A 24,204-nucleotide genomic window follows, 5' to 3' on the forward strand; every position below is an offset into this window, starting at 1 on the left:
GAGTTCTGCTTGGTTGTCTAAACATATAAGGTGGTGGAGCTGGAACTGTCTGCTGGAATAAAGGATGAACTGGTTGTTGTAACCAATGGTTTTGCACTGAAGTTGGAGAAGGTTGTACAACATGTTGAGAGTGTATTGTATGTACAGGGCCTTGTTGGTTCATATGTGCTGTGCCTTGCAGGTTGACTAGGTTTTGACTTTGTTGCCTAAGCGTGAAGAATTGATTTTCAAGGTGTTGCAGTCTCAAATTTGACATTTCACGCTCAAGGTCTCTGATTCTGTTATCTACTTGTGAACAGTGACAATTAGAACAGTTAGCACTGATTGATGATGGGGTCTGTCTATAACTATGATGGTCAGGTCCATTTTGGTGGTAATCATTTTGACCGAGCTGAGTCAGTTTCATGTTTCTGATTAAGTTATTATTATCTAGTATGGTATTCTCTAGAGCGGCAATATGTGCTTCTGCTACGGCGAGTTTGGATTTTAAATCATCTTGCTTCAGTATCTTTTGTTTCTTTGGTCCAGTTTGTTTAGGTTGTTTTATTGAGTTATTATCTGTCTGCAAAATTGGAGAAGAGTTGTTTCTAAGAGGTCCTATATTAGTTGATTGTTGTTGAGCAGTATGAACTTGTTTTCCTGTATGGTCTTGTTGCGTGTCATTAGAATTTCCACAATAAGGGTCTGATTTTGGAGATTTTTCAAGATTTCTGTTTATCTGAACTGATTTCACCAAAGTATCTGGGGAGCATGAGGAACCAGTAAATTGAATCATGTTTCCAGCATCTGTTTCTATTTCTGAGATGGATAGGTCATCTAATAACGAATTACACTGTGTGCATTTGAATTGTTCCAATTCATCAATACTCATAGATTTGTATTGATCAGAAGTTATGTTTTGACATTGAAAATGGAATTTTTCTTCGCAAGTGATACACATGATAAAGTCAAAGTCGATTATGTTCTCAGAGCAACTAGCACAGTTTTTGTGAGATTGGGTAGAATCTGTTGCTACTATTGTCTCAATTGAATTTTGAGTTCTGTTTAAATTGGTCAGGAGAGGATCATTTTCATCTCTACTGGATGTAGGTACAATTGCAGAATGGGAAATTTTTTTATCGGATTGTATCCAATTGTTAGAGTCCTGATCAGACAAGAAAGATTTACATGAATCTTGTATGGCTGTGTTCATATTGTTTAAAAATTCTATGGATGGTAATGTACTTAAAATTTCATGTAGGTCATTCTTAATAAAGTCCTTAATCTCTCTACCATTTGCTTCAACAGAGAATGCAGTTTTGTATAAATTGATTCTGTAAGCTTGTCTCCTACCAACCTTATCATTTGTGATTGGTTTAATATTGAGTGATTCTTCTCAGAGATTGTTTTTGTCCCTTCTGAAATGAGATATAGCTGTTAATCTACTTGATTTTTCATAGAAAGCAAGAGTATGTTTATGAATCATCAGAAACGCAGCAGGAGAGAATTTCATAACAAGGGTTCCTCTTTTGAATTCAGCCTGTACATTGAGCTGTTCAGTAGCATCAATCATCTTTTTGGCTGCTTTGGTTGGATTTAGTGAGTAATTGGTCACTGTTGATTTCCCTTGAGTTAATATATTTGGAGTAAATTGACTAGATAGTTGCAAACGTTCCCTGTTTTTTTGTCGTGCTTTATGTTTTGCAACTGCTAGACTTGGTGTATATCTATATGGAGAGATTTTCTCTCTGTGTGATCTCCTTGGGGAAGACATTCTAGAATCAGATAACAGCAAAGCAGTCTTTACTATACTGAAGCTATTAAAATTTGACAAAATTTATTTACTGAGGGTCCTTTCCTTATTCCAATAAGTCTAGATAAAATTTTTGACAGCAAATCAGTCTTTACTATTTTGAAGCCAATGAACTTGACAATTTTTACTGAAGTTCCTTTCCTTTCTCTAATAACTCTGGATAAATTTATTTGTTGTTTTTTTTTTTGTTTTTTTTTTTGGACAGCAAAGCAGTCTTTACTATTCTGAAGCCAATATAAGTTGACAGATTTATTTACTGGAGTGCCTTTTCTTTCTCAATAACTCTGGATAAATTTTGGACAGCAAAGCAGTCTTTACTATTCCAAAGCTAATGTAACTTGATATATTTGTTTACTTTGTTGTTTTCCTTTCTCTAAGAAATTTGGTAGATTTTGGGCAGCAAAACAGTATTTACTATCCTTGACGTTTGACGAACATATATAATTTGGTGCACAGATGACACAAAGTATGTAAGCTATATGTAAGATAGGGTAATCCCTATTGACAGCAAAACTGTTTTTACTATCTTGATGATAAAACTGAAGAATCAGGTTATATGATGATTATGATATAGACTATATATAGGGTTATGACAAAAATAAGATGATCTCTAGTTAAATGCTCTTAGCGGAATGTATGTTGATAGTAATGCAGAAGCTTAATTTGTCTGATATATAGGAATGGACAGCAAAACTGTTTTTACTATCCAAATTTTCTGAACCAAACTCTTGTTATCTTTATTATGCAGAAGCAATTATAACTATAGTGATGAAGCTGTGTCAGAGGTATGGTGTTATGTTGTTATATATGATGGGATGACGTATACAATATTTTAATTCTTTTCCTTATTTATAACTGTATCAGGTTCACTTGGATTATATAGCAATTAGGCAGCAAAACTGTTTTTACTACCTTTACTAAAAGTTATTCCCCCTTTTTTTTTCTCTCCCTCAGAATATGTTGGATTGTGTGATATTAGTTAAAATCAAAGCTGCATCCTGAACTTATTGGTTGTAATGATGTTAATTCAATTGACAATAGGGAAATCTGTATGAGCAGCAAAACAGTTTTTACAGCTCAGTTTTCAAATTTTGAGTTTTTGGATTTTCTGTGCCTGTGGCGATGCTTTTTTGATTTTGTGAAACAGTCAAACACCATCTGTCTGCCAATGCGTTGATACCAGAGTTTTGCAAGCAATGGGTTGGGGTGTTCACCATCCACGTACACGTGCTTGAAATTGTGATGGCTACGAGCCTTTGCTCTTTGTCCCTTGTGACCTTTGGTTGGGCGGGTTAAGTCTAATGAGAATCGTGGTGATCTGGCGTTATCCAAGGCTGAGGTATTAAAAGCTGACGGATTACACTATTTATAGAATCAATTTGTTTTGAAAGTTTGATGTCGTCTTCATAAAAAGAACGAGGTTCAGGGTGTTTTTGAGAAGAGTTGTATTCCACTAACGAGTAATGAGGGATTTCGAGTAAAGTGACTCTTGGTGTGTTTTTCTTTCTGGACACTTTTATGGCTAAAATAATATCCTCAAGTTTGTCTTTTATGTATTTGATTATACTGGAGGTATTCTGAAAGCGTAGATTTAAATATCTACCAGATTTTGCAGTAATATCACAGTTAAACTCTATCGTTAGCTCATCTAAGTTGGTAACTTCACGTTTAATATACGAGCCTTTGGTATCAGATAGCAAAACCGGTATATATTTTTGCTGAAGACCTGATGTTTGGATTTTAATCTGCCTCAAGCTCCTTCTAATGTAGCTATCAGTCATGGGAATAGTCTTGCCTAGCAAGTGTAATAACTATTAACGAAAAGGGGGGGGGGGGTGAGTATTAATACAAGGATAAAAAATAAGAAGTGAGATAAAAGATAAAATGAGGTCACTTGGTTTGTTTATAATCCTACTTGGTGGAACTATTCAGCAGAGAAGGAGAAATAAAAATAAAAAATTAATTAATTAATTGTGTAGCTTGTTAAATTATTAACTTTTAAGAATGTAATTAATTAAACTTTACACAATTTTAATGATGCTTTTGTAAATTTTACTATTTACCCTTAAAATGGCGGGAAATTTAATCTCGTTCTGCACGGGCAGAAACCCAAGTTTCTAGTTTACTTAATTACGCTTTATTCTACATAGTATTTTGAAATACATGTGTATTAAATGTTTTGTAAGGTTAAATGTATGGCAAATAGGGTGTGAAAAACTCTCAAATTTTCTTCTCTGTGAAAATCCACGACCACGCTGCTCAGGCCTCGTTTTCGTTCTATTAGACCAATTTAAACCAAATTTGGCTACACAATCAACATATAAAAACAATCACTAGTGTAAAATGCAATTATTGTCTTAAATCTTGAAAATTTTATAGATAGAGAAACTCTATAAAAATGTTCAGAATGTTGTAGAAATGACCTTTTCGCAATAACAAAATTTTGCAGGAATTGCCTGCTGTATTTTCACATGAGGTTTTGCTTTTGAATGATTTTTTATACATATTTTATGAACAATGTAGTAGATGAAGATAAATGGTAAACAGGAAAAACAGTAAAAACAAATACGTAATGATAACTGAAAATTGGCATTCGATCCAATCCTTGTATAAGTTTACATTCTTTAATAATGGTTTCTGTTTCCCCTTGCCATTTCTAGCTGCAGTGTTTCAACAGTTTGTTAAAGCTTGAGATTCTGTTAGTTAAGAAATCATTAATGGTAAATCAATGATATGCGGTATGCAGTTGTATTAGCACATCCAACTGCCTTGGAAATAATTTGATCCCTCAGTCATGATCTGTTGACCTGTGCATAGTTAATGATTACATGTAAGTTTATGACTAGTACTGTTTAAAGGGGCCAAAATAGGCCAGTGATATATGGTATATTGGCATATCTTATTTCTTTGGAAATTAATTGGTTATGTACTTTCAGGTTGCATTTCTGTCATTAAAGACGATGCAACTTCACATAGGACTCCCCTTTTAACTGTGCCACTTTAACAATGAAGTTTTGTAACAAATAATGTGGAAAGTTGATGAGTACTACTATTTTATTTAAAGGTAAAAATACTAGGTTGTGTGGCATATTTTCAACATTTAATTGAAAATAAACTTTGTACTACCTCCTCAGAATTCAATTTCGCTTCTACCATGTGTATTTATACTGGTAACATTCCCAAGTTCTGTCTCTGGAGATGAAACATAGAGATAATTTTTTAGATCCAATACGTAAACAAAGCAAATAGATATAGGAAGATGTGGTGTGAGTGCCAATGAGACAACTCTCCATACAAATAACAATTTAAAAAGTAAACCATTACAGGTTAAAGTACGGCCTTCAACACGGAGCCTTGGCTCACACCGAACAACAAGCTATAAAGGGCCCCAAAATTACTATTGTAAAACCATTCAAACGAGAAAACCAACGGTCTAATCTATATAAACAAAACGAGAAACGAGAAACACGTATATATTACATAAACAAACGACAACTACTGTACATCAGATTCCTGACTTAGGACAGGTGCAAACATTTGCAGCGGGATTAAACGTTTTAATGGATCCAAACCTTCTCCCTTTTTCTGAAACAATAGCATAACATCACAACAAAGAAAAACATACGATAAAATATCAATTGGCAGACTTAACTCAACCAAAAAACTCTATATAAATATCCCATATCTCCTTAAAAGTGGAGCGGTTTGTGTAACAACTGCATTTACAAACATACCTGCCAACTTTTCAAAATGCCCATGGGGCCTTCATATATCTTCTAATGTGGTTTTTTGGTTTCTTCGTGCTTTAACAAGCTCATAGCCATTGTTAGATTAATTGTTTTCTTTAAAATAGTGGACAAAATTGCTCTTAACAAATTTCCACTTGGGAGCCTTCATGGGGGAAATCCCCCGCAAATAGGGACAGTTGGCAGGTATGTACAAAGTGCAAGCAGGAACTTTCTATACTAGTATACTAGTATAGAAAGTCCCTGGTTCATTCTTCAGTCGATCATTGACTTTAGATATTTTGCATAATTTGACATTTTTAGGAATTTCTAGTTTAGTTTCAGCATTTCAGCATTTGCATATACTTTAACCATATCGACAAGACTTTTACTGTGTCAATAGCGTATTGCCCAATATATTATAATAGATACATATAAAGAAAAACTGAACCACGAAAATGATAGCTAAGACTACTAATCATATCTGCAAATAGGGCAACATCTTCGAATTTGTAAGATGGCCCCATGGTAATTTTAACCCTTAAATGAGCATGGAGTATTGAACTCAATGCCAGAGTAGAGAATCCCATTTGACTATATTTATTTCAAGCTAAAGGATATTTACTGTATAGTAAGAATAAAAAATCTTCCTGTGACGCGAGACTCATCAACATCAAAATCATTTAAAATTGAGAATGGAAATGGGGGAATGTGTCCGCAAAGAGACAAAAACCCGATCAAGGAGTAAAAAAAACCAGCCGAAGGCCACCAATTGGTCTTCAACCAGAGACATATAATACAATTATTTTATATTATTATTGTATTATATGTCTCTGCTTCAACACAGCCGAAAAAAATTACACACATGGAGGCGGACTCAGCTTACCACTAAACCGTTGCAACTATGTACTAGTTCAGTCATAATGGATGTCATACTAACTCCAAAACATATAAACTAACATTAGAAATTTAAAGAAAATACAATTTGTGTGTTTATTAATCTGATAAAAGGGAAGCAGATTGCAATCCTCTTATCTGTTCAATCGCCGAAGAAGCTTTCACTTTTCTTGCAAACTACCATTTTCGTCATTTTTTTATACTACATGTATACAACTATTAACCAGATTGACTACATATCTGGACAACATACATGAACCACCACGGATTTGTATGTACAAATCCTTGATATCAACATAGTTGAATTGTGACATGTTTGCCCTTTTCGGATCTGTCAGAACCCTATTTGTTATTTCTTCTCTTATGCCTTGAATTACTGTTACGCAGTAGTGGGATGTACATAGGACGACATCGCGTGTATTTTTTTGAATGTATGTTTCAGTTTACTTACGACTGCCACAGTTTGTAGTTGATGTTGAAAGCATTCAGAGAAAACAATATACTAACGTCCCGTGCACTTCTATGCAAAGACGATTTAGATTTTATTGACATGGTGTAACTAACCAGTACATCATAGTTAAAGCATTCACATAACAGAACTGTTCGTGTTCCATAAGTACAAGGGAAAAAACAAAGAGGAAGAAGAGACCAAAATATCAAAGCAAACCAAACAAGGCCATGTTAATAACACTTTGTAAAATGCAAGCAACAATCTACAAAATGCTATGTACACAGAAATAATGAGATCACTAGAACTTTGCTTTTCATTTTTGTTTATTTATAGAAGTAATAGTGGGCTATATATAAGGAAAAACTAAGCAGATATTGCCCCACAAGCGACACCCGTCGTGGTGTTCATGACAAGTAAACATCGGTTAGTCATCGGTAAGTCACAATGAGGGTCGGTTGAAAACAAAACTTTACGACAAAAGAGATGATTTCAGCTTTACAATTGTAAACTTTCCATTTCTAAGTAGCAACATTCAAGCTGCACCTGCATACGGGGTATATATCTCCCAATTGATACGATATTCCTGTACTTGCATTTCCTATCATGATTTTCATGATAGAGGGTTGCTGCTCACAAGGAACTATTAAACCAAGAGTTCCAAATGGTGAAGTTGAAATCATCCCTTCGTAAATTTTACCGACGCCATCACGAGTTGGTTGACCGTTGCGGTATAAACGTTTCACAAATGATATCGGATATGTTCCTTACGTCGTAACTATAATCCCCTACCTTCATGAATGTGACCTACCGAATCAGACTATTTACCGGATTTGTTATCACATAAGCAACACGACGGGTGCCACATGTGGAACAGGATATTCTTACCCTTCCGGAGCAACTGAGATCACCCCTAGTTTTTGGTGGGATTCGTGTTGCTTATTCTTTATTTTTTATGTTGTGTTCATGTGTACTATTGTTTGTCTTTTTCATTTTTAGCCATGGCGTTGTCAGTTTATTTTCGATTTATGAGTTTGACTGTCCATCTGGTAATTTTTGTCCCTCTTTTACAGTACGGGCTGTTGTTTTGAGAAGGTAACAAATATGTCCGTGATTTCTCTGACATAAAAATTCCACGGCATTCAACAAAATCGAGATGGCCTAGCAAACCTTTTAAAATGGGACTCTTCAAGTTTACCATTAGGAACCCTTAGTTCAGCAGTTTTTATAAGCAGTTTCCTGTCATGAAAACCGTGATTTAAACTACAAGTTACCGAATATCGAAGTAGGTCAGGACTTATGCAAATATTCTTTCATCTGAGTTTTCCAACGACAATTAAAAATCTAACAGCCGTAACAAAAATTTATCTTAAATACTGAAGTCCTAGTTTAAAAAGGAATTGATGATGTGTCATTACCTATAAAAGTAGAAAATTGTTAGGAGAGTTGTGCGACATTTAATTAGAATTTTATTCTGAATTGAATGTGCTGCTACTTCAGGTTGTTTTTACTACCATGTTTTTTGTACGTGTGTTTTATATACGTTTTATACAATCGTCATATGTAATAAAACATAAAAAGAAGAACATTATGCCAATAATGCATGTCCATACAGTAGTAATAGAAATGTCAACCTTTAGATACCTACAGTTCAAGATTACCATGTTTATGAGCTTATAGTCATTATATGTTGAGTTTTGCGTCGTTTACAATCTTATATTTGATCAAACTTTCCCATGAAACCATTTAGTCTTGTTTGATTCAAAATTTGAACTCAATAAAGAGAACCTCAAGACTCACAGGGCCTCTTAAGTACGGAAATTTTGCAATATTTTTCGAGGAAACATTAGACAAATCATTTCATAATAGATGTTGGGGTCTTTTTTAAAATTATGCTGTATTTCATTTTTTTTGCTATGTGTCACTATAATCCTTGTGAAACTCTTTTTCTCTGCAGTTTATATTCCTGATATATTTTAAGAATCGTTCACGTGTCCAAGTTAATAGTTCTACTTGCCTCTTGTTTTTATAGAAAGCGTTCATAAATAGGAATCAGACATAAAGAGATATTTAAGGTTAACTAATATGATACTAAATTGTTAGATAAAAAACAGTAGAAAATATTTTGAAGTGCCACTTCAATCTTTTGAAAACAAGTAAGTGTTCAATAACATAGTGACATCCTTAGTGAATATGCTTTTAGATTGTTATGCACTATTTTATTTTTATTAGAGTGAATTGAGTCCAATATGAGGCTTCTACCACATAAGATGATACAACATGAACGTTATCATTCACCTTCAAATGCAGAATTGCCACTGATGTTCCACTATGCCAGTAACTTCCAGAAAATATTCCATTTTCTGTACATGAAACACGTGTGTTTCCCTTATTGATACAGAAGGTGCTTGACTCACTAGATGCAACACTAGCAGCCGTTAAGTATAAACCTTCTTTTTCGCAAATGAATTTTCCACTACTTTTGAACGCAGATATGTTTGTTATTCCTATGCTTGATCGAACGTTATTGAACCGAATAACGGTTCCATTTTTATCTGAAGCCCACGCAAATAATGCCACTGAAAAAAAAAGAAATAAAGTTTAATATTTGATAACAAACATTTAAGTGTTAAGAGCTTACATTCGGTAGCTGAAGATATTTTTTGGAATGTTAAATAGCTTTGTCTTTTTGTTGTATGATTTAAATAGTATTTAGTGAATCATTTCATGAGCTGGTATTTTCATTTAGCATTTGCACATCTTGTAATTTGTTAAATAAATCAAAGTTTAAACTCTCCTGAAAATTTTGTATAAATACATTATTGATGACCCTATAGCATACCCAACCCTAATATAATTCTACAAATATATATGCAGGACTCTGAACCGCGATGGTACTCCGAACCGCGATGGTCATGTAGAAGTGTGATGGTGTTTCGCTGAAATGCGTTTTTGATCGCGTTGGCGGGATAGTGGCATTTTAATGTGTTCTTTGTAACGCTGATGGTGATGGATAACATAAATTCTATTTTCGAATTGGTGAGCCAAATTACGTTGGTGGTAACGCTGAAGTTTGCTGAATTACATAATCTCTATTTTCCAATTGGAAACGTGTTGGTCACCGGAGTTTAACCGTCATTGCTATAATATTTTTCTTTAAGTGTTGCACATAATCATTAGCATCACCGTGAAAGATATACTTAACATACCTTTTTCGTTATTTTCAGTTATTTGCTTCTGCATCGATATTTCTTTGGTAAGCAAACCATTAATGGTGGCATTGTAACTGGTCTGGAAACTTGCCAGCTGATTTTCTAAAGTTTTCTTCATATTGTTCATAGTCATCGTTTGGTTATTTTCCAGTTGGAGAATAAGATTATTCGTACTGGTTTCCATTTCGGTTAGCTTTCTTCCGCTTGCAGTAGTTAAATTATATAGAGCCAGGAAATCCTGACTGCGGGCCTGCTCTTTCATAGAAAGTAAATGTATTGTATCTGTATTGAGATGAACACTTTGCTGTAAAGCATTGATTTCCTGTAACGGTTTAATAGTTCCTAGCTTTTGGAGCTCTTCAATTTTCATTTCTTGTGTGGAAGAATTGTTCTTCAAAGATAACAGTTCATTTTTTACTGCTTTATTTCCTTGTTTAATTTGTTCATTTTCTTTCTGAACGCTGGTTAATTTTTGCTCTAGAGCAAGATATTTCTCCATAGATACGCAGTCATTGTTTGTTGCATTTTGTTTTTCAACCTCAGACAATTTTGTCTCTAAAAGTACGAATTTGTTCTTTAACTGAGAGGTCAAGAACGCAATGGTTTTATCCGTATCACGACGTAGGTCATCTATATTCTGCTGAAGTAATTTTTTCGCCTGGATGAAATCCGTCTCCGCAAGGAACTGTATGTTTCCTGTCGTCTGTTTCCCGCTGTTTGTCGGTCCATCCAAAAGGAAGCCATGCACACTTTGATAAAATACGAGAAGAGCAAGAAACATTAACCCTTTTGATTTCATTGTTATAATCCAAATGAAAACATGCGAAGAGAGATATACAATTTAGAACAACGTCCTATATTTAACCGATAACACATTATAGGACGTTGTGTTGTTTATATGATACTAGGTTTCAAAGTCATCTGTTTTAACAGTTAAATATAAAGATAAATAATGTAAATATAGATTTCTCTTATTCGTTTCCAATTGATCCATTTCCTGACGTGTTGATTACTTTTATTTAATCAACGTGTGGTTCGTTTGATGTTAATTGATATTAGTCAACATTTGATAATGACGTAAAATTATTTCGCTTTCCTCTGACATTTCTAAGTTGTGACATCATGAAACAAGGCGACCATGCGTAAAAAGAACACATCTATTGCAGATCATTCACAAAGAATGTTTATGATTGTCTGCATGTCTAAAAATCATTAGAGGTACTGATTTCACCACCAAATCTCGTGTCGTACGATATGTATCCACTCTTGACAGTTAAATTTTAAATATTTAAAACGCTTGGCTACCCTAGCGTTTTAAATGTGAAAATTTATCTATCTCGAGTAGATAAAGGTCGCATCACACTCGATGCAATGGTAGAATCTATATGTTACAGATCTATAAACGAAAAATAATTAAAGGGGAGGGCGTTCCTGCCTTATGTGCACGTGAAGGAGACACATACGTATCCTATACATAATTTGCTATGGGGCAATTTATTTTAGATATGAATTTTTACCAATAGTAGTAGTTTAAAATTTGTTGAATTGTTTTTAGCGTTTTTGAAGATCAAGTCAAATTGCCTACTATTCAAACGTGTCTTTTAGATCTACTTTGATGTACACAAATTCCGCATTTTCCTACAGAATTGATGTTTTACAGTAAGCTTACGCTGATGAGCACGAAAGTATTTTTTTAAGTTTTGATTTGCATTGCGATGTTACTTATTTGAAAAGTATATGAAATATAAATATATACAAAGATGATACAATTGATATGATTTGTTTTGTACAATAAAGTATTTATTAAATATGGATATATTGAACTATTTTACATGAAAAACCGTAATAGGAAAAAAATTAACTGTAAATAAAAAGCAATATCAACTATAAGAGTTATGTAAATTTGCCACAACTTTACACATTTTAACACTATCTATAATAGTTTCTTTATTGTAAGATAAGTGAGAAAACCGCTTTCTATGGAATAGTCAGTATCAACGTAAATAGTATCATTTACATGTAAAGGTTGAGCTATTACTGATGCTCCGCTATGATAGGCATCGCCAGAGGGTTGTCCAATTCATGAACATGCCACAGGACTTGTGTTATCCCGCCTGACACAGAAGTTGGCAAGTGAATCCTTAGCAGAAGCTGTAACAGCAATGAGGTATACACCTTCCATTTCGAAAACAAAGTTTCCGCTACTCACAAAACTGCTTATTGAATCAAAAGAATCTGAAGCTTATCTGGTTTCAATATTTTACACAGTCGCAATCAAAACTATGGTCGTAAATACATAAGATATTTTTGCTTGTATCTTTCCATTAAAGACATAAGAAAAATCTAGGACTTCTTTAATAGTTGGATACATTAAAATATTCCAGTCTTATAAAAACATTGCAAATTATTTAAACAAACAAAAATAACTAATAAAAAGGAAAAATATGTATTATAAATATTGTTTGCAGCACTACTTTATTTTTATTATTGTAAAATGAGTCCATTGACCATATTCCACTATCATGCCAGTATCCACGTAAATCTGAGCATTCACTTGTAAATGTATAGCTATCACCGATGTTCCGCTATGCCAGGCATCGCCAGAGTGCTTCCAAACTTCTGCACATGACACAGCATTTCCACCTTTCATGATACAGAAGTTGGCATAAGAATCCGGCTTAGATGATAAAGTTGCAGCTATCAGGTATAAACCTTTCTCGCAAACAAATTTTCCAGTACTTTTAAATTCAGATTTGTTTTTTTTATTCCTACGCTAAATTTTACATCATCGAATTGAATAATGGTTCTGGTTTTACCCGAAGACAATGCGAATACGGCTACTGAAAGAAAAACAAAAATACAGCTTAATTTAATTAGATAAACGAAGCATTGTATCAAACCAAGAGAGTATGTATTTCTCTCTGAAAATTAGTAAATAAAGTTACGGCACACCATAGTCTTGTCTTATTATTATGTTGAATTCTTCTGTTTTATATCAACAGGTATCTGAATCAAGCTAGGTGTACTGTCATCACGTTTCTTAAACTATTTTGCTCCTCAACTGTGTGAATATCCGAAACCAGGAAATTATTATAGATAAAAAGGGACGGTAACAAATACTGTTTATATTTCTTGTGATGTATTTGTAAGGTTAAACTAGTTTTGTGAGTGCATCAAATTACCACAGATTAAAATCAAAGCAGTTTGTATAAATAACTTCGACATTTTTGAGTGGGCAAAACAAATAGTGTACCAAGGTCTATATTTTCTAAATTCTGACAATTGCTACCCTTACACATATTCGATGAAAGAAATGTCGTTATGACATAGTTATGAAATTAAACAATCACTCTTAAATGCAATATAAATATGATATGACATGTAAAGTAAGTTGAATTTATATTACGTTGTATTTTGTCTGGACATTTTGTTAATCATCAGTATCAAATTCTATGCATAGTTGTGGAAAAATAGATGGGTGTTTTAAATTTAAACGACGAAATTTCAATTTAATTTCTAAAGATTGGACAATTTGATCACATTGGAAATTAAAATTGAATTTAACCTTCATCGACCATTCTCAACATTTAACATATCTGTTTCATTATTTTCAGTTATTTTCTTCTGCATCGAAATTTCTTTAGTTTGTAAATCATAAATGGTGGCATTGTAACTGGTCTGAAAACTTGCCACTTGGCTTTCTGAACTTTGCTTCATAATTTTCATCTCCGTCGTATTGTTATGTTCAAGTTGAAGGATAACATTATTAGAACTGGATTTCATTCCAGTCAGCTTTCTTCCTGTAGCAGTAGTTGTATTATCTAAACCCATAAAATCCTGACTGCGAGCCTGTTCGTTCATAGTAAGGGATTTTATTTAGTCTGTAATGAGATGTACACTGTGTTGTAAAGCATTAAATTGCTGTAACGGTTTAATAGTTGCTAGCTTTTGGAGCTCTTCAATTTTAATGTCTTGTTTGGAAGATTTATTTTTCAAAGATAACAATTCATTTTCCAGAATTATATGTTTTTGTTTAATTTGATCATTTTCTTTTTGAACGTTTGTTAATTTCTGCTCTAGAGCAAGATATTTCTCCATAAATACGCAGCCATTATTTGTTTCATTTCGTTTATCGACTTCATCCAATTTTATCTCCAAAAGATCGAATTTGCTTTTTAACTGAGATGTCATTAAAGCAAATGTTTTATCCATATCATGACGTAAGTCATCTGTATCCTGTTTAAGTACCTGTTTCGCCTGTAGGAATTCCGTATTTGTCAGGAACTGAGTATTTCCTGTCGTTTGTTTCCCGCCGTTTGTTGGTCCATCCAGAAGGAAGCCGTGCACATTTTGAATTAAAAAGAGAAGAACATGAAACAATAACACTTTTAGTTTCATCGTTATAATCAAAAAGAAAACATGCAAAGGGAGAGATACGATGATGAACTTCTTACTTATATATCACAATACAGCTTTGGTTTATCTATGATAATAGGTTCTAAAGTCAACAGTTTTAATAGACCATATGTATATATTACGATATCAGTTTAAATTACGTGGCTTCCGTGTTAATTATAAACAATATTATACACTACTGGTAAATATATAAGAGAGACATTTTCATATCCATCCGTTTTCCACATCACAGTTGTTTGGTTATTACACCTTAACGTTTTTCTTGTCCTTTTTCCATCCTTTTGACAGGAAACTATATCTTGTGGGGTGTAACAAAAAGAGAAGTGGCTACAGTATTCGATTTCGGCCATTAATTTTGTATCTAGTTTAGATTTTTCCGCAGCATTGTAATATCCAGAAAAATTTGCATCTTTACTTTTGATGTTTGCCCATGAAAGTCTAGATTTATTGAACCCTTCAGAATGGCACTAACTTCATCCATAATTGAATTCCTAGTATCGGATAACCCTTCACATTCTAGGATAAAATGTTCTAGCGTTTCGTCCCCTTGGTGACATATAAGACACATCGGGTCTGTTTCATTTTCATACGTTTTGATTCTGTGCGACTGCAGAATGTATGTGCCGGTTAGCATTTTTAGCTTTAGAGGAATTCTTCCTATGTCTCTAGCTGATTGACATTTGATTTTTAGAAGTGGATGTAGCTTCCCTTGGTGAAATTCCGTGTAATTTTAGTGTTGTAGGCCTTTGTAGTAAGGAACCATTCTTGTTATTGAGTAACTCCAGTGTTTTTGGATAATTCGGTTTATTAATGGGATCCATTTTTCTTTCTTCATAGGTATATCTAGGTAGGTAATGATTTCATACATGTTATATTTTGTTAGGATCTTTTTGAGTTGTATAAACCAGCTATTACTGCCCAGCGACTTAACACTGATTTGTCTCCGCGCCTGTTGTTTTTCCGTGCTAGTTTCATCTTGGTTACAGATGTTGTTAAAAAATCCAAGTGCTCTTTTGTCAATTTGCGCTTCGACGGGTAGTATTCCTGATAGTATGTACACCGCCGGGTCTGTTGTTGGTGTAAGAAGTGAAAGCAGCTGTTTCAGTAACCTTTTCAGGAAATTTTCTAGTTGAAGTAGCATGGCCATTTTGGGTAGTAATAGTTCCATTCCGGAGAGTAACACAGGACTAATGTATGTTTTAAACAGGTGTACCAATGTTTCTGGATCTAGTCCATTCTGTCCATGGAAACCACCACCAAATAGGCCGTATGCACTTCTTCTAGCTTTCTTGATATTTTTCTCCACATTTATAGCAACGTTTTCCTTCATTGATGTTGTTCGAATTATTCCAAGGTGTAGTGCCTGTTTGACATTTGGCATAACGTTATTTCCAATGTAGAATATGCACTCGTTGGTATGAGTTTTTGACAGCAGGTTTAAATGCCACACTTTTTTGGGCTGTAGCTCATAGCCTTTCAGGTACGCAAAATCGTGCGCCATATTTATCAGCACTTGTGTGTCGTCTTCTTTTGTACTATCAGCTACAATGGACCTAGATTGGGTCCATCATTTCTTTATGCTTCAATTTGTTAAGCCTTTTTCTATTCTTTATTTATTTTGCTCATCATTCTCTATTATTTATTTTTGTCGCATGTTTTTCTCTATTCTTTATTTTTTCCTTTTTTCTTGTCTTCTTAATTTTCTTTTGCTCTTTATGCTGCATTTTTTGTCCATTATTCTTTGTTCTGTAAACCCCATCCAGAAACTGAGGTGTTTCAGTCAGAAGTCTTAAATATCAGTATGCGTCAGAATTGTCATAGAACATATCATGAGCAAAACAGTATTGCATATGTAAAGTGTTTTATGCTATCGATACTTTATTTGGGGGGATTTCAAACCTATGTCTTTATAAATAGTCTTTTCTGTCTTCTTGATGAATCTCAGACTGAATTATTTCACACATAAAAAGGCAAGAACACAATATCGATGATTCTTCATTCGTGTTGCTTATTCTTCAGTTTTCTATGTTGTGATATGTGTTCTATTGTTTGTCTGTTTGTCTTCTTTTATTTTTAGCCAGGCGATGTCAGTTTATTTTCTATTTATGAGTTTGACTACCCCTCTGGTATCTTTCGTCCCTCTTTTAAGGCCTTGAAATCCATGACGTTCCAGGAATGTCGAAGAGATTTGTGCGGGAAGGTTCTATTTTTTTTCTATGTGACGATACAATTACAATTTCTATCAAGTATAGATTCGTAAAAACTTCTTTCTGGATTCAATTCAATAGAAGACGCTCAACCCAGATCATCTGCAAGCCAGGGATGTATAAATACGTAGAAGTATGAATTTTTTATACTTTAATGTGTAAGAAATCAAATACATTTGACGTCTGAACCATATGTAATTTTTGTTATAGAAAAAAACACATTTATTGACAAACCAGTTCACCAGCAAATATTAGAAATAACTGATACTTATATAATATCCGTTAATTATAGAATTTAAAGCCTTATTTTAAGAAACGCCGGGTAACTTGATTAACATTTTTCATTTGTTTACTACAATGTATTGGCCAATACGAAATACAGATAACTAAAAGTATGTCGACATTTCATTTGAGGCGAAGTTCATGACATACTAGTATCCATCTATAAGCTTATCTTTCGCATTGTGACAAACTGAACTAACAAAGATTCAAAATATGACCATTCTGATTCGTTTTAAATGTATGTTAGTGTTGATGTCGGGGATGCTTTTGTTTTCTAGCGCAACATCACATATACCAGTCACCAAAGAAAAGGAGAATTCTAGAATTGATAGAATTGAGGAATTGGTGACAAATCAAAATGAACGAATTCGGACTTTAGAGAACATTGTAACTAGCCAGAAAAATGAAATACAAAATTTGCGAGATGAAGTGTCAGATCTGAAAAGCAACGATCGAATTCATGAGCGAAAACTATTACGTCTTGTTGACATTTTGGCAAAATCTACCCCTAATATGGCGGATGTTGTGACCAGTGCGGCTATGAATGATTCCAAAATGTCGAAAATACCAAAGAAAGATATAGCATTCAAAAAAGGTAAGTGTAGTTCTAATTTGTACATTTAGTTTAAAAGAAAGCACATGCACAAAAATGCAATACTATACTCTTCGAAACAATCAACATTTAGTTTCACAAACAGTAATGTTTATACTTTATGGCAAGCTATCAATCGTCCCGAATATTCGAAAATGAATTGTAACAGAGACTTCTTTGAGTTTTACAATTTTTATATTGGGGCTTTTCACATGGAGCATCGGTTTCGCCCATTGCAAAACACGTAAGGTGACCTGTAGTTATTTTTATCTACGACTACAACATTTGGTCACTGGTGGAAAAGTGTCTCATTTGGCAATTATACCACATCACTTCATTGTATGCTATATAATGCAGGAGGAATACTGTTTAAAAAGCCATGACGTGATTTTTATAGACCGTGTTTTAATCTAAATTTAATCATAATTTCGTTTTTAACATACCATTCTTAGATGCGTTCAGGTTTTTCGTAATTGACAATACGCTCCGACTAGTCATAAGATGCTTTCAAAAAGCTTTATTTAATGACAAATATATGCTATATGACAATTCCTCTATTATGAACATTCTATCATTGATATAACGGACTGTACATGTGAAGGTTTCAAAAACAAGATGTTTTCTTTGTTTTACAAGCTAACATAAAGACGTTATACTTATCAAAAAGAAAAAGGGGTATGTTACTTGTGATGTTAATAATTCTGTGTTATTCAGTCTTATGTATTTAATCTATTTAAATAATACCTTATTTCATAGACCCTCTATCTTTAGAGCGTTTAACTGTTTCGTGTATTGCCTCCTGCATTTCTCATCCACTCGTCCATTGACGTTATTTAAAAAGATTAAGTATCCAAGAAATAAGTTACAATGCTTCACATGACTTTTTGATGTTTTTCAAAAATGAATGGTTATAGGTTTTTTTCCCTATGATAAAGTGTAGGTAAAATCTGTTGGAAAATATACTCACAGAATATAGGTGTCATCAAGTCTTTGGACGGAAGCATTTACTTTTGTATTTACATGCTTATATTTGATCTACAAGTAAAATTATAAGAATGATAACAAGAACAAACCAATTAATTAATGATTAGCATAATAATCACTAGTATATGCAATCCGATAAAAGGGTGATTGATGGTCATTGTATGAACTCACGTCAACTATTGAACGGTTGCCAATTGGCATATGACAATTACTTTTTCTCCGTTTGCACTTTTTATATACAGCAAGTTTTTGTCTCGCCTGATTCTAAAGTAGCAGAATACGAGACAGGAGAATAAAAAATCCATCAGGACGGCGAAAACTATCTGTACAAGGTTTTATATTTCTGAGGGTAAAAGACCTAGATACTTTGTATACAGATGCCTTTTGTAACAAAGTTTTTGTCTACAATCTTTTCATTGTCATTGATTCCGTTTTGACTGGTGTGATTTTATGGTGTACATATATACATTTAAAGCTATTATTGTTTTTGTTTAGTACGAACATTGAAACCTGTAACGGCTTTTTAGTGCTTATTTAAGCAAGCATGAAAACAATCCCGGAACCCATCAAACTCTTATTGTTGACACCGTGATAACAAACGAGAACATTGGTTATCATCCATTCACAGGAATATTTATTGCACCTGAAAAATGAACATACGTATTTACCTTTAGCTTACTTTTATCATGTCATAGTTATGGACCATACCAAATAGTAAAAAAATACCGAAGCAGTAGGAGCGGTTTATTCAGACCTACGTGAAGTGTGCATCCAAGATCATATCATAGGAACAATTGTTATAAATATGCACACCGCCTGTGAACTTAGCTATTCGAAACTAAATGTTGTAGTTTGTTACCTGGATTTGTTTTTCTTTCAATATATTTAGAACTTTTGAACACCGTTATACTACTGTTGCCTTTATTGAGCATGATAAAAACCTACAGTACTTTCAGGTTGCAATCATCCAGCATTGGAAGAGTAAAAAAAGACAGACGAGTTATTAATCTGTAACACAGGCTTCTTATCTTAATTCTTGATAAACAAAAAAAAATTGTCTCGCATTAAAATTTTGCCCTCAAATTTTCTTCAAATTCGTGTCTTATTTGGTTTAATTGTTTTAATTTGAGTGTAACTCTTTAGGGTCTTGTTTAAATGTTTTGTCCCCGAGGGTAGCACCAGTCCAGCTTTTGTTTTGGCATGAAATATTATTTGTTAACTTTATATTCTGTATATTTACTATTTGCAAATAATGGAAATTGAACATGTGGTGTGTTTTCCCGTAAATACATTGATATATATTCAACAATTGACTGGTAGCAGTGTAAAGTTCAAACTATGAAAAGTTTTTAATACTGTCATGTCGACGCACGGTTGTCAGAACTAACAATTTGTTTTACACCACCACCACAACTTTGTTCAACACCATAGTATTATTCGGTAATTGCAAACAGGGACTGAAATGTTAAAGAAAAAGATTGGCGGTGGGTGTTTTTCTAACCACTAGTACTTGTATAAACGTTATAGATAACAGTTGAAAGTCAACAATACAACTCAATAGATATCTGAGTAGTCTTTCTTTCTTAAACAAATCTATAAATGAAGCAGAAGAACTGAAACACATTAAGATGGACAGATTTATGGCGGTTTCATCCATCTAACACTGACACCATAATACAAACTTAAAAGTTAGTTTAATTTGCTCTTTTTTCCGTTTCCGTTTTGTTATATTTCTATACTAAAACTAAGAAATACGTTCTGCACAAATTTGTCGAAAGCACCATCTTCGTTTTCATCAACTTTTTGGTTTAAAATTGTCACTTGTTAATTTTATTTCTTCACAAAATTTTGTAGACAGCAAACGACTGCTAGAAGGTGGTATACCAACCACACCAGTACCTACAAGAATGCCTACTACGACAGCGTTCTATGCCTACATGAGTCAACATGAACCATCCCCTAGTGCTCACCATACTCTCATATTCGACACAGTAGTAACAAATGAAAACAATGGCTACCATCCTTTTTCGGGAATATTTATGGTTCCGGTAAATGGAATATATGTATTCACTTTTAGTATTAGGGTAGATTGTCATAGTAACGGCCCGTATGAAATTGTTAAAAATGCTGATGTAGTCGGAGTGGTCAATTCTGACATTCATCAGGTGTGCATTCAAGATCATCTAACAGGAACTGTCGTTATAACTGCCAAAAAAGGAGACGATGTCTTTGTGAGAACGCATACAGGAACACGTCACGGAATGATTGTGAGTGATTCAAATGGAAGATCGTCATTTGCTGGATGGATGATTTCATCTTAAACGAAAAGGATGAACTTATTTGAAATCATAATAAAAGTTTAAAAGATTTTAATTCCTTTATAGCATTGTTTTGAAAGCCTTCAAGTGTATTGTACAAAGCAAAATATTTGAAGAAGAATAATAGCATGTATCATGTTTGGTTTAATCAAGACATAAATAAAGGCAACAGTAGTATACAACTTTTCAAAAGTCTTAAATTGATGTAGAGAAAACAAATCCTGGTTTCAAATAAAACCGAAGGAGACACATCAGCTATAATGGAACAACATGAACACTAGCTACTGAAATGCAACAAAAACAAACGCCGACATAATTAGAACCGACCTATTTGATAACAACTGCCATGTTCCTGGTTTGGTACAGAATAAAAAAAAAAGACAATGGTGGTGTAACGCTATCCATAGGTACGACACATAAAATATCTTCTAATCTGGGGTATGAGTTCGTTGTTTTAACTTTTGTTGATGTGTTTCCCTCGGTTTTAATTTGTAACCCGGTTTTGTTTTCGCTTAATAGGTTCATGACTATTGAACAGTGGTATACTACTGTTGCCTTTATTTAAAGTAAAGATTGGTATTTTTTGCTTTTCCGGAATCCCCGCTTTGATACAAAGTAAGGATGAACAACAAACATTATATATAACATTTCATTGCAAAGTGTCTTATCCAAAGGTTGGATATACAGTGAACTTTTTTCAAAACTATGTGTTCGTAGATAGTAGATGTTTTTGTGTTCTGTTAAATTGTTCCTTTTAAAATTGTTATACGATGATGACTGATGTACCCATATTTTGACTATTTATTGTGTCTGTTTATTTAACGCATCAATGTAAATATAATGGAATTTGATGAGACTGTCATTAAAGTGAGAGGATTAGCTCTATAGAACCAGGTTTAATCCACCATGTTCTACATTTAAAAAATGCCTGTACCAAGTCAGGAATATGACAGTTCTTGTTCATACGTTTTTGATGCGTTTTGTTATTTGATTTAGCCATGTGATTATGGACTTTCCGAATTGATTTTCCTCTAAGTTCAGTATTTTTGTGATTTTACTTTTTAATTCATCAGTTCGAAACACTTTTTGATTCAGTCGGGAAAATTTGCCGAGCCAAAAAGAATTCGTAGATACTCCTTTTGTATAAGTTAAGGCTATGAGGTCAGTCATTCAAATTTTGATTCATGAAAATATATGAATGGGTGTATAAACAATCACTCTAACTCGATATCCAAAGACCAGAATGTGGTTAAACACCTATCGTTCCGAAGCAGAATAAAAACAATATCGGAGTTCATTACCGTAACTGTTATTCACAGGAATTATGTGTTGACACATCACTTAGAAACTCGATTTATACTCCCATTATACTAACCAAGGAGGAGATCGTTAATAATCATAGATATGTTCTATGTTCCTTTTGATGCAAGATGTAGAACTATATCTTTACTGTATTTGCTACATCAGGTACATAAGTGTCCTTACAAAAAAAAAATGTTATGGGTCTGCCAGTCTCTACCTGAAACTTTTTTCAAAACTATTAAGTTAAGATGTATTTTATAATTACAACTAGTCTTCAGAGCTATGTTGAAATTACCTAATCTATGGGTAGTTTGAATGCTTCTATATAATCAAACTTGACATAACGTATATTTTGTTTATATTTTGACTTGCATCGATATCTATAAATTGACAAAATAGACAGGATGAGAAAAAAAAATTGACAAAACTTCAGCTTCAACATTATGAACAGCCTTTTCTATGTAGTACATTCCGGTAACGCCTGCATATGTAGTATACCATCCAGTTGGTACGATATTCAATAGTGTTTTCTTTCGTTATCTTTTTAGTGATGCTCCTAAATAGAAAATTGTTACATCAGGGTATCGTTAAGTAAAGTTGAAGATATCCCTTCAAAAATGCTATGGACGATATCACGAGTTGGTTCCTCGTTCAGGATAATCTGTATCACAGACGACGATATATTTCTTCCAATTGTCGTAACCACAAACCCGTTCTTTTTCCTAGAATGTGGCATCAATGGATGAAACGTACTTTTTGTACATGTACTTACATGATCAACACGACTGTTGTCACATTTGGTGGAGTATCGGCTTATCCTTCTGGTGCAACTAAGATCAGCACCAGGTTTGGTTTTATACTTTTGTTTAGATTGGTGAAGATGAGTCTTTATTTTTTATGAACATTATGTGTCACTATGAAGGATAAACGAGCCGTTTTAAATACCAGAACGTTAGTATGTGTAAGGTATAATGTCTACTTTTATCTGATGCCCCCAAATAATGGTGAGATGAGGTTCCCAAGTTTACACATTTATTACTAAACCATAAAACAATGAGGTGATCATGTTATATATGTTTGTATTGATTTTGAGTTGAGGCATTCATAAAGTAATACCCATAATTGATGTACATTTATTTAATTTATAAAAAAAAAAACCACATTAACATTGCTTAATAATTTGCAACGATCATGCATGTACACTGAATAATAACATATCCCATTGACATTTAGAGGTATTTGCACTTCAAAACTTCCATTTGTAGGGACGACACGTACGTAGAAAAATAAATATATTATTATATAGATACCACTTGAGGTGATATTATTTGCCAATAAATTGATCCAATGATAATCAATTTAAGGAAAATCAATCAAGACATAGGTAATTCCTAATAATTTAAAGAACGAAATTAGATTTTTAAATCCTTTTTAAGCCAGCATTACAGAAAAAAGTACAAATAATTATTACAAATATTATAATGCAAAGAATTATCTATTGCACCTCTGTTCAAGAAAATAAAACACACAAAAAAAGACAAACAACAAACCAACCAAAACCTTTTTTTAAGTGATTGTGTCAAGGGAGAGTCGCTGAAAAATTCAGGTCCTGAAATTTTCCTTCCAGAACGGAAATCGAACTAGGAACCTTTGTATTAGTAATCTTTGCACTAACCAATACACCACGGCTCTCATGTGTCCGGTCATTCAGCTCGCAAAACAAACTTACCATTAATGCCAAAAACGAACATAAGGGTTATCTGCAAGTATTGTCTATTATATGTAGAGACACAGGAAAACTGAGAGATATAAATGAATGTCACGATCTACTGGTTACTAAGGTCAATATTGATTTCAAAATTAAAAAAAAACTCCTTGTGGAAATGATTGTCCTTAAATGAGAATTCGGTTTTGGTTTATGCCGACTGATATGAAATATTTTCAAAACAATTAATCAAGATGTCTATTTGAAGTTCATGTTCATGGCATATGTACATATATAAGCTTATCTTTCATGGTAATAAAACAA

At 33.4% G+C, this 24,204-nt stretch overlaps 2 long non-coding RNA genes across 2 annotated transcripts; one reads left to right on the plus strand and one right to left on the minus strand.

Annotated features, from left to right (window-relative positions):
• Positions 1-9,059: 9,059 nt before the first annotated feature.
• On the minus strand, positions 9,060-10,398 carry LOC143074912 (uncharacterized). The gene is made up of 2 exons (XR_012978159.1): positions 10,072-10,398; positions 9,060-9,441 (listed from the first exon to the last, which is right to left on the minus strand). It is a non-coding gene; the product is annotated as an uncharacterized LOC143074912 (long non-coding RNA).
• Positions 10,399-17,151: 6,753 nt separating this feature from the next.
• Positions 17,152-20,928, plus strand: LOC143074913 (uncharacterized). Its single transcript, XR_012978160.1, has 2 exons — positions 17,152-17,574; positions 20,410-20,928. It is a non-coding gene; the product is annotated as an uncharacterized LOC143074913 (long non-coding RNA).
• Positions 20,929-24,204: the final 3,276 nt, after the last annotated feature.

The sequence above is a fragment of the Mytilus galloprovincialis genome, chromosome 5 (genome assembly GCF_965363235.1).
Source record: "Mytilus galloprovincialis chromosome 5, xbMytGall1.hap1.1, whole genome shotgun sequence".
Lineage (NCBI taxonomy): Eukaryota > Metazoa > Mollusca > Bivalvia > Mytilida > Mytilidae > Mytilus > Mytilus galloprovincialis.